At 40.8% G+C, this 17310-nt stretch overlaps 1 protein-coding gene across 1 annotated transcript in view; it reads left to right on the top strand.

Moving 5' to 3' along the window:
* The window catches only part of uts2r (urotensin 2 receptor), a 43769-nt gene extending 30551 nt beyond the window's left edge, over positions 1–13218 (top strand). The window contains exon 4 of the mRNA XM_031843589.1: positions 9619–13218. The gene's annotated coding sequence lies outside the window, so the exon portion shown is untranslated. The remainder of the gene's footprint in view (positions 1–9618) is intronic.
* The last annotated feature ends 4092 nt before the right edge of the window (positions 13219–17310 follow it).

Raw genomic sequence — 17310 nt, 5'->3', positions numbered from 1 at the left:
GTTGATGTGCCAGAGTTTGATGATGTTACATTTAAATATGCGACGGGATCAAAGGGTTGCCCTTGTTGGCGAGGGTTTCTCTTTGACGTATCCCAGGAGTGAAACAATCCTCAGCTGCGTTCCGTCTTCCTGTGATGCAGGCGTCATTACAATTTACTCTCGATCCTACTTTTAAAGGAAGTTTTTCCAGCGACCTTTCCTTACCTCCCTTTGTTCTCCTACAGAACAAAAGCTCAGCTATGCTGTGGCACCCTGTAAAAGCACCCAGGCAGATGTAGACATGTCAAACAGGTTCCTCTGATCTCCACTGCTTTAGTAGGAACTCTTCAGGCTCATGGAAGAGACATTATAATGGCCCTGTAGTTACTGACTTGGAGTCTCATGAGAAAACCTCGGCACACTCAAACAGGCACATGTGACAGCACAAAGACATTACCTCATTGCATCCATCAGCAAAGACTGTGACATCCGCAGTTTATGAAATATTATCCTTTCGATATTTCAGTCCTGGGTGATTTGGCGACACCCGTGGTCACTGTAGTAACGCCAAACGCAGTTAAATTCCATAGCAAGCACTTGTTGAGCAGCGGCTTCGTCACAAATACAACAGAAGAGCAAATAGCGTTACAATGCAGCCAAACAAACTCATTGTTTTAATACAGAAGTCAGTCTGTAATTAGTTAATAATCATGATGTTTCCTGTGACTGCTTCACAACAAAAAGCCAGCCCGTGTCTGGATTGAAGTGAATTGCTAGTTCAATGCTTTAATGTGAACTGGAATTGTTTGGTTTGCTTGAGCAGTAACTTCACACACGCTCTGATTTGGTGTTCGGAGAGCAAACAGTGAACAGTGAGGCTTACAATTAGATAAAGTCATGAACCAACAAACGTAACAAAGAAAACTACCAAATAGAAAAGATAATTGCAGAATGTAAATACATTGAATACATTGCTGACAATAAGGAGTATCAAAACAGGGTCTGATTTCATGAAAATCTTGAGAATTAGAACTTGAATCTTCTGCAGCACTTACGTCGACTCGGCCCAACTGAGCCATGTGACCGTTTGAATTTCCTACCTTTCCTATTGCTTACATTTCTATTTTATAGAGTTCAAATTTAAACTAGAAAATTCCTAAAGAAATTTTGACAGTGTGGCTTCTACTGCCCGAAGAAATCGCAATATATACACACGCCAATGTTACCGGTAGTGTCATTCAGGTTCAATTGAGATAGCGCTACTCTCTTTTCTGCATTTTAGATTCATACTCTTGGATTGAATCTTGTATTTGAGGGGAAAAGTCCTCTAAAAATATCTCAGACCTGAATGACAGAGAGAGACAGAGTGAGTGACTGAGTGAGAGACAGGCAGACAGGAGGTCTAACAATGCCTTTGACTGAGAGTGAGTGAGTGAGAGAGCGCTCTGGCAATCTTTCTCATTTGGAGATTGTCCTATGTTTTATCATTTACAGCTTACATGACTATTGTCCTGCTCTGCCATGTCTTTCCTCGTCTCTCCCTCTTGTGTCGCGGTGTGTGTAAATGTCACTCGAATCAGGAAACTTATCAGAATACCCATATTTGATTGGCTGAGCTGCATCATGTATATCTCTAAATCATGTGTGTGCGGCTTTTATTTTAAAATGGGGGGGGGGGGGGGAGTCCTCTAAAAGTCTCCAAGACCTGAATGACTGTATCTGTGTGCGACAGCACAACATTTGCAAGCTTTTTGGCCAAAAATGGTGTATAAAGAGTAAACATTGTGGGAGCTAGAGCAATTTGTTTGGAAAAATCACCGAATATTTTCCTGCTCCGCTCCACTCTGACGGTTATGCTCTCACTCTAACTCTTAACGAGCCGTGCAATACACACCCATTATAAAATCTGAAACAGACCCAACATTTTCCTGAAACTTAATCTGTGACTTCATGAAAACTGTGCTAGCTATCAAAATGTCCATTTGGCTCAATAAAGTGCAGCGTTTTGTCTACGTTTTAAACTTTGAATCATGTTTCTACGTTAATGTACGGCTAGTCAATATGGGCCCAAAGTTAAGTGTTTTTTTAGCTCTCTTCACGCCGCAACCCCATTTTCTTTGCTCAGTTTTTGGGGATTTTTGGGAATTTTCGGGAAAACCGCTAGGCGAATCTCTCCGGAAAATAGATAGCACACTATTCCCGATCAGGCCGTACGTTTTGATGTATTTTTCACGCCGCTGTTGGCAATGATGTGTGAGGAGAAGCGCGCCAAACTTCATTTTGCTCCGTTTTTCGGGGTTTTCCGGGATTTTCGGGAAAACCGCTGGGCGAATCTCTCCGGAAAATAGAATGCACACTATTCCCGATCAGGCCGCACGTTTTGATGTATTTTTCACGCCGCTGTTGGCAATGCTGTGTGAGGAGAAGCGCGGCAAACTTTTGGATAAACCTGATTATTATTATTATGATTAAGCCCGATGGATAATATACAGTGTGCTTTGGCACAGGCAGTTTTACTGCCTTGTGCCACAAAGCCACACTGAATTACACACATTTTCTGTGAGTATCTGGTTATATTCAGATAGTATAAAAAAGTCTTTAATCGGCTATCTGGTATAAAGTATTTTATGCAAGGGATGATTTGAATATAAATCAATGAAAGTAATGAAAAAAAGAACCCCATTGTAAGTTAAAGCACATATATGTAAACAGATGTGCGTGTGTGTGCACACATTCAATACAGACACAGTGTCAGTATTAGTGGTCTGTGTGCATTGGTGTAATTGCATGTGTGGATGAGGCCTGCAGTGCTGCAAGCGCAAGATAAGAACCAGCCAGTGTGTTAAGCCAGGTGGGATAAGCCAGGTCTGTGTGTCCTGCTAGAGAGTGAGCGAGCAAGAAGCAGCAGCCGTTAGCACTCAGGGGAACCAGCGACACTGACGCACAAGACCTCACGGTGCAAGAACTGGAACACAAACTTTCAACCCAGACACCTTACAACACCCAGGACCAAACACATACAAACACACATACACACAGATTTAACTCTCGGCAACTCTCAAGACATTTTTCATCCAAATGTGATTTATTTCAAATTGGCTGCCACCCAGTTTGAATGTGGTCCAGGGTTTGGGACATACATAACAATAACAGCACTGATAACCAAAATAATTTCCCTGGGGGAGATTCATACCACTTTCACTCTCCTGTAACGAATGTTATCAGCCGATTGGATGGCTGTAGTCAGTGGTTATCACTACCGGACGGGTCAACCTGCACCTACCGATTTGTGAAAGTGAAATTAATGTTTCCGAATTAAAACAAAACAACTTTAGGTCAAGGCAACAAACCTACTTGGCAAGGTTTGGGGAATATTGTGGTTTGGGTTCTAATAACCTAAGTTACGTAAAACAAAAGTACGTAAAAATAATTCAATGTTAACTTTGGGTTTTACACAAGAAACGATAAGCGGTCTCCTGGTGGAAAGTACCCCCGACCAGCATACCAAAGTTTGTTCCTCGTTATTCTACGTCACTTGACTTCCTCCTTTGCTCCCGTCATAATTACGGCTACCAGAGGCCAGCGTCGTCTTCTTGTATTCGTATCAGTGATCAATCATGTGAATAGATAACGGCTTTCTGAACCTACTATGGTGAAGCAGGCATCTTCTTACCCAGATCTATGAGGCTGATAGCCACCGATGGCTAACAGGCGCTCTGGTGCTATAAGGCTTCGCCTTTGCACTCCACTGAATCCCTGGTAGCTAAACGCTCCTCCCAACCATTCAAATATCATAACAAAATTATTTTAAGATGCATCATGTAGCAAGCAAGCACACTGAATATTGCTTGTTTTAGACATCTGTGGAGTTACAGGAAACGGCAAAGAAAAAAAACACGGGTCAGTCGATGAACCCTCACTTCCTCATCATATTGATAACCACTCATGGTCTCTGATGAGCTCTCGATGATGAGGCCTTGGCAAATAAGCACCTCGCCACCTGACGGCTGCTGTCAAAGTGCAAGGTGGTTTGGCTACCACTGACAGGGCAAGGGAGGCCTTGACGGAGCGGGACAGTGGCAAAACAAAATGGGATAATGAAGGACAGACATTAACTTTAGGGCTCGCGGCCAAATGCATAGCAATCTCTAGCCAACAGGTGGTCAGTGAACAGCTTGACAGAGGGCAGGGGGAGCAGTCAGGCATCATTCAGGTTTCTATTTTCTGCCCAATGCAAAAGAACAAGGCTCTATTACTGCCAGCATAAGGGAAGAGTATATGTAACTTGCATTGATGTTGCAGCCTCTGGAGGCAGTTTATAGTTTGTGTTCCCTCGCCAACGCTATCAGCTAGTAAATCAGTCAAAACAACAGACAACTTGCTAACAAGTTAACATGTGATGTTTTACGGCGGTGTCACTCAACCAGCCAGCTGAAGAAAGCTGTCCATTTGTTTTGTAGGTATTTGGTGATAAACCAAAGTGGTAACATTTTTAAAATGTTTGACCCGACGATGGCTCTAGATGAAAAGTCAAGGCAGCAACAGCAGTGACTGTCATCTGAGGATGTCTTAATCAAGTTCATTGCTCATAGTATTAAGCTGATGGAGAGAAGCTGAGAAAAAATGCGTTCAGGGCCGACACGATATAGACACAACTCTCAGGAGGCACACTTATTGACTTGTGAGCTTGCTCGAGCTGCTCAAATAAAAAGCAAAAAAACTAGGAGACCACTCAACTCATTCCGTTCTTGGGTTGCGTCTACTTCTCTAACACTATGCATGAAAAGCAAGTCAGGGGTCTACAAAGTTGCATCAGGGTAAGTGTCTGTGTTACTAACATTTTACATTTCTTGCTTTGTCAGACCAGGTTAAACGAGCATGAGGTGCATATTGTAATGTGCTGATTTGGTGGCTTTATCAGTGCACATGTGCAGCCCATAACCGTTATTTCAACCTTATTAAACATTGACCATATCTTCATTTTTCTTTTTTTTGCCACAATCACAATCTTCCCTAACCTTAACCACAAAGTACAAAGTGGGAATTTAAAATCATTTCTGGACACAAAAAATATAATCATGTATGAATGAATGTAATACGGGGGTTTGCAATATGTAAAATCTATGTCTGGCATTATGGTTGAGCCATGAAGGCTAAGCAACACTACTCAATATTTTGCCCATGTTGACTTCTATATAAGCCTACGTGATGGGAATTTGGTTCCCCGCGGAAGCGTGACATGCATGGAGTCTGATGTGGTGTGACAAAAAAAAATCAATGTTGTCAATGTGTGTGTGTGTGTGTGTGTGTGTGTGTGTGTGTGTGTGTGTGTGTGTGTGTGTGTGTGTGTGTGTGGCCAGCAGAACCCGCTGGTGGAGTTGCGCAGTCTCTCACTGTCAAAAACTCAATCCTTTAATCCCCATATGAAATTCTCAAAACAAACTAATACCAACAAAAGGAGCAAAAATTATGAAATGTGAAATGCATTCATCAATAATTAAAGTTATAAATTTGACATTGTGCAGACACCATCCTCCCACTCTCCTCCAGTTCGACTGATTGGAATGTAATAAGTTTTAAGGAAATTCGCCCCTGAGGTGCCGAAACACCGAAACCTCACTCTGGCTCTTCATTAAGATAAAATGAACATTGTTAATCCCATGAGGGGAAATTTAAAGTGACTTTGCCAACACACTGCTAACCCTACAGTATTACTGTATCATGGATTGATCAGACACCCTCGCTTCAAGGCTCTCAAGGTTTGGCATAAATCAGATTAGATCGTAATAATGTAGTTCAAATATGTGAACTGCAGCCTTGATTGCGGCGGTATGCGCTAGATAAACACAGCTAGAAATAGAAAAAAAACTAGGTTGAATGAATAAATGTGTAGATTATTTTCATGCCAACAGCACTATAGAGTGGAAAAAAGTCTTTAAAGTGCCTTTGTCTTGTGCCAGGTTTTGTGTGTTGGTGTGTATTGGCCATGATTTAATGACGAAGCTCCCACATTTACAGGGCAGGGTGGATGCTTGATGTTCCAGTGAAAGAGGCCTGTAAACTGGATGTGGAAAGAGTGACTAGAGAGTCACTTCAAACAGCATCTGCTCAAGCTGGCACACACTTTTCACGTACACACAAACACACTTTATGTAAATTGAAAGTATTGCTGTGGTTCCATGCTGTCAGCAAGATCTTACAGTCAAATCAGCACTCGAGAACTTTGTTTGTGGTTTAATTATTCTGGTAAAACTATAGGACACCTTGCATTTGAGATGTTTCACCATTTTCTAAACTTGTGAATTTTAATGCCAGTTGCTTTTGATGGACTGCGGTGGAATTTTGTTCCCACAGTCATGGTCTCCAGAGGATGGATTCTACCAGCCTTGGTGATCCCCTAAACTTTTATCCAGTGCCATCATCAGGTCAAGTTCTTAACACTACTACAAAACAAATTAAATGATTTGTGTTGAGAGCTAATTAGATAATGTTAGCATGCCAACACGCCAAATTAAGATGGTTGGCATTATACATAGCCACGAAATCTTTTGGGCTTGAGTAATTGTCAAGTGACTGGGTGCCATCTTTGATTTCTTGATCCCGTTCTTTAAAATACATCCATGTGTCACGCACATAAAATAATCTTATATATCGTGATAGCGGGATATCCGCTGGTTGCCTTACAACTCCCGGCCGAAAAATACTCATAACCCCCGTAAAACAACAATTTTTTTACACTTCAATTTCTACTAGTTGTACAAATAAGATAACATGTTAATAAGTAAGATGTAGAGATGCTGGTAGGCAAATTTGGCCGCCGTCCAGTTTCCAGTCTTAGTGCTGAGCTAAGCTAACCATTTACTGTCTCCTGCCACATGTATACAGCACAGACACTAGAATGGTATATGGTATGGTATATGATATGGTAAAGCGCACTTCCAAAAATATAGAAATATGGCTTTACATTTTTCAGTGTGGCTACATCGGGATATTTTGTGTTGCTATTGAGGGTTTGTCAAAGAATGCACGTGTCTACTCAAAACTGCATTATAGGCGTCTTTATTCAACTGGAAAAAGTTCTGACTTGAACCATGCTGGAGGAAGCAGAGCCAGAACTGAAATGGGTGTTAAATATAACAAGCAGCAACAACTCACATGGCCGCTTCCTTTTTTCACTTTGTGCCACTTTTGAAATTAAATCCTTTCACTTTGCCGTCTCAGTGAGCTTGACGTGAATGGAGTAGTGAAATCAAATGAGCAATATTAAAACTTTTTCCTATCAAGGATACAAATATTATTATTCAAATAACATGGCATTGATTATGTCATGATGATCCAAGTTTTTCCTAAGATGTTTCTGTCTTTTTGATGAAGTGCTGATTATATTCTCTTGGGGGTTTTTTTTGGCCCCAACCTGCCCACAAAAGGGGCATCCACAGACAATAACTGTAAACATATTTGTGATATGTCAAAAACAAAAATATATTTCCCTCAAAACCTAATTGATTCCTTATATGGAAACGTAATTTTTAGAAAACAAGGCTGAAAAGAAGTTGAACAAGAAATAAAATGACATTAGACATGACTCAGCTGTATCGTAAATGAGGTCTCTACCTCGATGTTTATCCAAGGTACAATCAAGGTTGACTGAATGAAAAGATGGATCCTAAATATATCCAGCAGCAATACTCAACATGACCACTGTTACTTGCAATCTCATCGTCTCATCTCAAAGTTACTGTAATTGAAAACTGTTCATTTGTTGTGAGATAAATAATGGCTGCTGGGACAATGAGGTCTTGTATGCATGCCATATCGTGTGTTCTATAATTAGACTTTTGTGTCATATTAGATGGAGTGAATTGTTTATTTATTGCCTGTGCGCTGGGTATAAATCTTGTGAAGGAGATGAATAGTCACTGAATGAATGAATCTGCAGCTGACCCACTTCCATGTGATTTGGATAAGCTCAGGGGGAGTTGTAAAATGCAAATACAGTTGTATAAAAAGAGAGCTGTGAGAAGATATTTTGGTGCGAGATGCTTAGCTGCTCATGCTACAACAACAGCGTGGCGTAGCTGCATCTTAACTGCTTCCAATGAGAAGTAGCTTTTAGCGCCACAAGTAAGTGGCGCTACCCAAATACTGTTACACGCACGAGTAGTAGGGGAAAGAGAAAGTAGTCATCCAAAGCCACAAATAAGAGCTGATCTTAGGAAATCAGCCTGTGATTCAAACTGTGTACATACAGGTAAAATAACTGGTTCAGCATTTTGAGTTATGAGCATGAAAGAATGACAACAACAGATGTACTTTCTTGTTGGGGTGACCCCGAAGAGTCGACGGGTTGGCGATTCGCTCTAAGGAGCCTGACTGGACATTCCAATCTCACCGATTATTCATCGCAGTCGCGGTAAAATGTGGATATGAAACAAGACTACATGGGGGTGCTGAACGACTGACTTCATATAGAATTGCTTGGTTTCTCCCAATAAATCATGATAAATAGCGTATTTTGGTGTAAATATCAGCCTTTTCAATAATGCAGTTATTAAAAATGTGACAATGGCTCTGCTTTCAATCAGTCTTTTTCTGAATTTGTGGGACCATTGGGGCAGCATCTTGGCTGAAAGACTAAATAAGAACAACATACGGCTACTCTCTCAAATCAAGAAATACATTTATCAATCCAAGCATTTACGTCAGGACGTCGCATCAGAACTCGGGATATATTTTGAATTTGAAGGAAAGATTCTCTGTTAAAGCACTCTCGCTGTCTCACTTTCTCTCTCTCCGTCTTTCACTTTTGTTTGATTGTCGTTTCCCTTCTGTCGGTGGATTGCTACAATGGGAGGAAATGGAACTATAGGGCAGAAAGTTTTTTATTAGTAAAAAGCAAGCAGGCTATACGTGTTCCGCCTGTCTCCAGTTCAGTGCTACGAACAGAACCTCGCCTACACACAGCAATGCGCAGTGCTGTATCAACAGCTTAGCAGCATTCACATGTATTTCAGACCATAACTTTGTTTTATCTATTTTTCTATAGATACATAAAGCCTAAAAAGACTGGCAAAAAGAAAACAATCACAGCTGATGATAGGCATCTCTTGACCAATCGGATTACACAATGTAATTTCTTAGTCAGAAAACCTCTATTTATTTCTGTTAAAAAAAAAAAAAAAACTCATGTAGGCACCTGTACAGCTGTGCAAAAACTCCATCCTGGAGTGACCTGGTTTCACTGAAGCGGTTATACACAATGTATAATTATAAACTGTGTTTTGGTGCAAAAGTAAAATCAAAGACACCGCAGGCACTGTTCACATTTAATGTGATACTGCCAGGCAATCTTGTTATCTACGCTTTCTAAATCGTGCTATAATAACTGAAGATTGAAGTATGTGGTGTGTTTGTGTACGAGTGTGTGTGTTTGGGCAAATCAAAAATAGCTGTGCCTACCTTCCTGAATGCACACAGGAAGTGATAACTGCCATCTTCGCTATTTTTACATGCGGTTTCCAAAGGGAACATGCTTTGCAAACAGTGGGGAGTGTGTTTGTTTGTGTGTGTGTGTGTGTGTGTGTGTTTGGAGGATTTATAACCACAGTATTAATAGCCTGTTCTGTGTCTCCCTGATAGATATGGCCGAGATGTGCTGGAAGAGGAAGAAAGAAGAGGAAGATGCTGTTGGAGACGACGACAAACACAAGCAGACAACGAACTCCTCGTCATCGCACACAACTGGAAGAGAGGATGCAGATCGAACACACTTTTTGTAAATTTGCAGTTTAATACATGTGGACCAGCAGGAACCGAACCAGAAGCTGGTTTGGTGGTGTTTGAGACCGCTCGCTAACTTTACACCTTCACGTCTGCAATTATTTGTCACTCCCACAACTTCCCGTGGCATGATGACTTTTATGCTTTCTTGTATGTTTACCCTCTGTCCTTCTCACAGCGCTTTGTGTGACAACAGGGCAGTAATGCTGATGCACAAGTATGTTAAATGCAACATTGTTAAGGATTCAGTGGTTTCATTTTCGAAGAAAAAAAAAAAAAAAAAAAAAGGAAATTATATTGTGTAAACGAAGAAAAAAAAAGTGTCTGGCATGTGATATTTGAAATCCGGGACACGGTTGCACTGGCTGACATGTTCTTTATTACCTATTATGAGCTTGGGTACTGTAGTTTTTTTTATATATCTTTGAGTCACTACCCACAGTTTTATATATCTTTGAGTCACTACCCACGGTTTTGTTCTTTTTTGAGATGGACAAGAACAATAAAGAGAAATGGCTGCTTTATCTTGTGTACAAAACAAGGTCAATAAATGAAAACTTGCTTTAAACTTTTTCAAATAAAATGTAAAAAAGACAAATCAAAATGTAATTTATGGTTGAGAGAAAAAAAATCTATTCCCCCATATAGATAATGTTGCTGATGTATTTAATCTGTTTACATATATTTGAATTCCTTTGCATGCCGATACTGCTATTTAATGCTAATGGGAAATTCTATCAATTTCTACAACATCTCAACAAAATAGCCAAAAGCGCTTTTTGTGTGTTTTCTCAGAACGGTGAGGCTCCACTGGGGCATCTATTTGTCATCCCAGGGTAGTTTGATCATGTTATAGCTTCAATTCTGACCGGAGAAAAGATACAGGGTGAGCAGAGTTGCAGGTAGAGACCAAGCCATTACATCTCTATTGATTTAACTCCCAGAGCAGCAGGAGACAAGCTGCAAGCATTGCCTGGCTGATGCATATTTAACTCGTCTATCCTCTGAAGAAATCTTGTTCTTAGATTTGGGAGCTTTTGCACACATGAGCTGGAAAATGGAGGAATTTACACAGATCTCACCGTGGGATCTGAAGTTGTTTAATCGCCTTTTTTTTAGATGTAGCCTGCTGGCTTTGTACTCATGTACACTGTATATAAACACATGAGAAATCCACACTGGCTATGCTAATTTGCAGTGGAGTAAAGCCAGATTTCATACCCTATGATTGAGTCTCCAATGCCATGAATAATTTACTGGCCTGTCAGCCAAAAAGCATGACATGGTTTGGTTGCTTTCTATCCTCTTTGACTAAGCAAGAGGTTACTTGGAATACGAATAAAGCAAATGATAATGCAAACGGACAGTAGCCAACTAGCTATTGTCCCATATGTTGAACAATATGATGCTTTCCGCAATGTGCAAGGTCCACGTTTTTACTCATGACGAGGCCTGGTGACCCTGTGTAATAACAACCAGTTTTGAAGAGATATCATGAACCAAACGTTGCTTCTGTATTCCACGCCCCTACTGCAGAGGACTCCAGAGTTTGAATGGTGGAAAGGACAGCAAAGCTCAGTGGTTCTTGGCAAACATGTCAGCAGAACTCTCTGTCTAATGTCATAGGCACAAAAAATACTTTTTATTCAACTTCTGTTAAATCTAACTCAATATCTGCGTATTCATAAATTATACATTATGGGCCACCACTGATTTTACACATCTAGATTAGTTTACTCGTTATGAGAACTGTTCAAGCTATGAAAACAATTGACCCTTCTCTAATCCCCGCCTCCCTTGCTACACCATTTAGGTGGACCATGGAGCCCACACTGTCACTAACTGCGTTCCCTAAAGAAATAAGCAAATTTTTGGAAAAATGGGGAAAAAAAGGGTTTCAGAGCGATGCAGACAACAATGCATTTGAAGGATGTATCCAGGATGACAAAAAGAAAAGATAAGATAGAGGCTAAAGCATACAGATCACAGTGAAAAAAAGTGAACCACCACATCATCACCTGTAAAGCCGGGTAGGTCTTAGGGCTAGCTAGCAATAGCAGTATTTGTTTACATTCAGTATGCCTTCAGCAGCCAGCGAAGCATAGAAGTGCTAACGCTAGGTACTGATGTGCTAACGTATCCTGCTAATGTTAGCTCCACAGGTTTTTACTTAGAAATGTAAATCTTCTTTTAACCTCTCGGGTAGCGAGTATCAATATTACACAACGTTTAACCATGACTAGCTTCAAATCCACAAAACCAGCCTGAAAATGAAGAATGTCTGAAACCATTGCATTGGAGTCTATAGAGCAGCGCCAAATAGTTGCCGTGCCCTGGTCAGAGCTGGCCAATGCTACGCTATGATGCTACTCTACGCAGTCTGCGTTTGAGGGGCGGGACTTAGCGCATGGTCAATTGTATATCCTAATGTCTTCTGTTGGAGGGACATTTTTAAAGTTTGAAAAAATAAACCTAATTTTTCATCAAGGCGATCTCAGCGTAGGCTTCTACACTTCACATTCCTCTGTGACTACAAACTAGGGGGTTTTAAAGACTGCGTATACCAGGCAGGGAAGGTCTAACATGGTCTCAGCATTATTAATCTTGACCCATTCTGGGTTCTAAACGGATATCTGGACCTCTGCTGTTTTTGAACAATTACAGCGCATGCCACATAGCCACAATGTTCCTGGTTTGACTCCATTTGGGGACTTTTGTTGCTTGTCATGCCCCTCTCTCTCTTTCTCTTGATTATCAATTAAAATCAAATAAAGAAATGTTTAAAAAGAAAGCTCTCTGGTAACAATCTTCAAAAAAATACGTCAGTACATGTTGAAATCCCTAGGTACAGGACATCTAACGTCAAGTTGTTAATGTAAAGGTCATCTGTGGTTAAATTAAGATCCACCTTGCGTCAATCCAATCCATTTCCAGCCTAAAGATATTTACTTTTAATTGTACTGATGGAGATGAAATAAGATCAGGTTGTCCTGCCGGTCTTTCAGAAATGTTTCTCATTGTCACACACAGCACAGCCTGGTTATTTCAACCTTATTGCATGGCTTGTATATCTACTAAATCAAACTCGGGTGAAATGAATTACGGGGTTAATAACAGACTTCTCCTTTACTGGAGCCACTCAGAACATGGGTGGTTATACTCGTAGCCGACTACGCTCTAGCACCCTGCGTACTTAATCCTCCACCTGCTTAATTAGGCTGCGTTGTCATCAAATAAGGGATGACGCACACGGTCTTTTCGTGAGGGGGTTGTCTCCCCTTGTATTTATCTTTAACTGCTTTCTCCCTGTGGGTAACACAACACCTGGAGCTGCGGTGGAAAAAAATATGCTACTATTTCACGCTGTTCCGTTCTCAACTGAAGACAATGAGTGATGTAAATGATGTTATTAAAAAGAACAGTTTGACCTATCTGACTCTGCGTCCTTGGTAGAATAGAGGTTAATTAATCAGTGTAATTAATTGGGTTGATTGTACTTCTTATTTTGCATTGTAGCACTGAGGGGTTATCTGAAGGCACCCGCTCAACATTCCTAATGATGCGACAGAAAACGTCCTATTAAGCGTTATTATTACACATCCGGCTGAGATGCGCTGATGTCCTCTGGCTGGAGGGAAGGAGACCATTCTCACAGATAAGCAGACACAATCCCATGTCACACAGACAAAGAGAGAGAGAGTATGAGATACAATAGAAAATGTGAAGCAACAAACAATGAAGCCTTTACTCTCAATTATTGTACAAAATAATTAGCCCATTAACAATGGAGCTGTTTTTTATGCTGTAACATCTCCTTGTCTTCGGAAGTGCAGTTGTTGCCATCTATTCTTCTGCAATACACTGAGATTAAGTTTGTTGTGTCAAGTGCTTTGTTATCATTACTACTTTGCACCTAGAAGAACAAGTGTTAAATGTCGTTTGACAAACCTCAGTGATAGGTATGGATCCCAATCTAATGTAAGAAAATCGTATTTAAAACAGGGTCGTTTTACTTTAGAATTTGAGGTAAATATATTTTCTTTCCATTCGGTAGCAGACTATAATGTTGCTGAAAACAAATAGGAAGTCAACATTTGTGAGTGTTTATCAGCTCGCCAACTAGCATGTACTGTGGCAATTATATGGTATATGGATGTGAATATTCATGTGAATGTGCTCTGAATATAATCATCAAGAGAAGATTCTGCTCTCTGTTAACATCAAACTTGAGATAATGGTGGATACTCAGAGGAAACTCAATAGCTCTTCACTTGAGGACGCAAAAATAAAAAAACGGGAAATGTAGCATCTCATCACAATGACCGGTTACTGGTTTAAGAGACATTTTGTCACAGTTCAGCTTGTCAGTCACTCCCTCCTCATCAGTCTAACTCCCTTCACCTGTTCACTCACCTGCCTCTGATCACTAATCAAGCCACTATATAGACTCCTGACTCCCAGACACACATTTGCCAGATTGTTCTTCGGTTTTCAATGCCAGACTCTCCAGCACGCTCTCACGGACTGATCTCCTGTTACCGACCCTGCCTGCCCCTGTTCTACCCATCTCGCCTGACTCCCAGTAAACCCACCAGCCTTCTGATCCTGACTCTGATTAACTCTGCCTGCTGTTTCTGGAAGCTTGTAATAAAAGGCCAAAGATCCCTGGAATTGTGTGTGTTGCATTTGGGTCCATATACAACCGGTTACACATTTAGCACTTAGTTCACAGCTAATCAGGATCCACCACCCCGACCTCATCACAATGAGGACTTCCACGGACTCATTCAAATTACATTTGTGATACGTCAAAAGCAAACAAAATCCATGATAAAATGGGTTTCCCTCAGTAAATATGTTTTCACATATAGTCCTCTTAAAGTAGACCAAAAGTCGGACCAACAAAAAAGGCATTCAGTTCTACTGACCGGTGAAGGGGACTTAAAGCCAATGGTACACATTACGGTTCATTTCAGAGGGGTATGAGTTCTTTTGTGTTTGTTTGGAGGACTAAAAGTCACACATGATATCTGTCAATTAATGTAATAAATGTGTGATTTCATTTAGATTGCATGTCGTGATGATGTGGAAAACAACAATACATTTTTCACGCCGATTGAGCGACGAAATGGTTATCATGGAAAGTTGCAAATGCCTGCAGAGCTCCCACATTTGAAAACCCTCCATATTAAGGGCTATATTTTCTCTATAAATCTGAAAGTGAAAAAGTGCAATTAAAAAAATGGAGCATGGCTCAATGTTATTCTTCAATAGATGATATTGACTGCTGATCCCTAGTGGAGATGAGAAATTATTCAGCTACATCCCTAATGAGCTTCTTTCCATCAGTAATGAACACTCCGCCACGCTGCTGGAAAGAATAAAAATATTCGAGCTTATAATCTATTCCCTAACACGTGTAACTGCAAGCACATGTATTGCTGGTATACACCAATCAAGAAGGCTGTGGTAGCATTCGTGGTCAGATGTAGGACCTAGAATATGTTGGTGGGGAGAATGAATTAACAAACAAGTCCTGTCTCCTCCTCCAGTCGCTACTGTCAAGATGTCCTTAATCAACTATTGGACTTGAATATTTGTCCAGTGGACAGAGACAAAGCTCTTGAGTGAATGCTTGTGTGTAAATTTAAAAATAGCCAACTGTTTGCCAACAACCTTGACCTTTCGTACTTGCTCTAGTTGAGCAAACACAGCTTACATGTGCAGGCGGATTGTTAGCTGGGCTTGCTTGTGCCCACTTTTGGTTTAACCTGTGTACTTCTTTAGAGCCAATATGATCCTCCTTATTTCTCACCCCAAGATGTTAGCTTTTGCTTTGGTGGCGACAATGTTATCATAATCAATAGAAATGATGTTGATATGTATGCCGTCCCTCGGACTTTGTAGGATTCATTTCACAAAGGTCTACCTGAGTATTCAGAGTATTGACACATCGCTTCGGATAGTGACAGGGGAAGTACCAAGCTACGTCAGCGAGGGCTTGGTAAACACAACTAGAAGTCTTGTTTACCTCCACAGTAGCACACCTGCTTGTGTCCAGGAGTATCTTATCTCAAGACCGCAGTACGTCAGATTGAACAACTGTTTCTGACATCATCCCCTTTGAATCAGGAGCTCCAGAGGGTACGGTATCTCCTTTTATTTACTTAGAACACAAGCTGACAGCAAGCAAACGCACTGTTTCGTGATCTTCAAATATTGTCTGCCAGTGGATAAATCAAATGAAAATGACCAGATATATAGAGAAGACTTGGAGAGAGGGGATCGCCAATGTCTTGTACCCGATCATTAAGGATGAGTGGGTTGTTGGTTATTGGAACATGGTCATGGATATGAACTGGAGCTAGAGAGTATGCTGTATTGAAAAGAATCCAAAAAGTGTTTTATAGTTTCTGATGTGAAGGTGAGAAGCATTAACTTAACATAAGAGGGCTTTCCTGGTTAAATGAACGTTGAGCATTAAGCCATTCTGTCACAGTCTGAGTGTTTTTTTCTTCTCTTGCTGGCCCTGTTGTTCGAATACAGTTGCCTCGGAAACAAATGCAGACCGATGAAAACAAAGGGAAGCCTTTCTATCATGGCCTTGTGAATGCAAGTACTCCAAGAACAACTTACCGTGCTGTGTTATATAAATGGCCATCAGATGAAAATAGAAAGGAAACATCAATCCTTCAGAATAAATTCTTGCACAAGAAAATATGATATAGTATATTTGTTTTGAAAAGCACCACTGGACGGGTTGTTTGAGGGCCCAGCCAGTAGGGGGCGCTGCCGCAGACTCGGCCGAGTACGGTTTTCTTTGGGAGCGAGTGGGAGCAGCATGATTCCGACTTTATCTTATTTATCTGTTCAGGTGTGCTACGCAGATTGACAGTCGATCCAATGTTTGCATTCCTGTGTGTGCGTCCAGAGAAATGTAAGTTGTGTGTATTTACCGGATATATTGGAATTTTGATTGGCATTTACCCGCGCTTGCAGCACCGAACGGTCCCGTTATGTTAATACTTATATGCCGAACAGGTTGTTATCCTTTTACCTTTATGCATATACGACAATGATGCAAACGGTTTATTGAATGCTTATTTAAATGTCCTAGCTTATGTTAGCCCACTGTGACTAGGATACTTTCACTTTTGTTAGTTTGCAGGTTTAGGTGTTGCCGCTAAGTTGTAAATTATTGGATACAAGCAGCTATTAAAGGCTATGGCATTTATTATGAGTTGAACCTCTGTTAACGTTTGCATTGTATTGTTTACCTTTTCAGAACCACACAGACGGGCAAGTGTGCATTGCATTAAAGTGCAGTAAACTGATCATCGGCATCAGGCATCAGTATTTACATCAAGTCTTGGGGGAACATAGGGAGAGCATTCTAGCAGATGCACACTTCACGATTGTAACGAGTAGCCAGCCTGTAATTACTGAGCCTCAGCAACAATATTTGCCTGCTTTATGTAAATCCAATCATCTGCAATGACATGATTTGCAGATGACTGAGTGGAGCATAAGGAGGAACAGTTGCTCAAGTTT

This window comes from Anarrhichthys ocellatus, unplaced genomic scaffold (assembly GCF_004355925.1).
Source record: "Anarrhichthys ocellatus isolate YVR2014 unplaced genomic scaffold, GSC_Weel_1.0 scaffold4, whole genome shotgun sequence".
Taxonomy (NCBI): Eukaryota; Metazoa; Chordata; class Actinopteri; order Perciformes; family Anarhichadidae; genus Anarrhichthys; species Anarrhichthys ocellatus.
The sequence above is the reverse complement of the archived record's forward strand: the minus strand, read 5'-3'. Positions and strand labels throughout refer to the sequence as shown.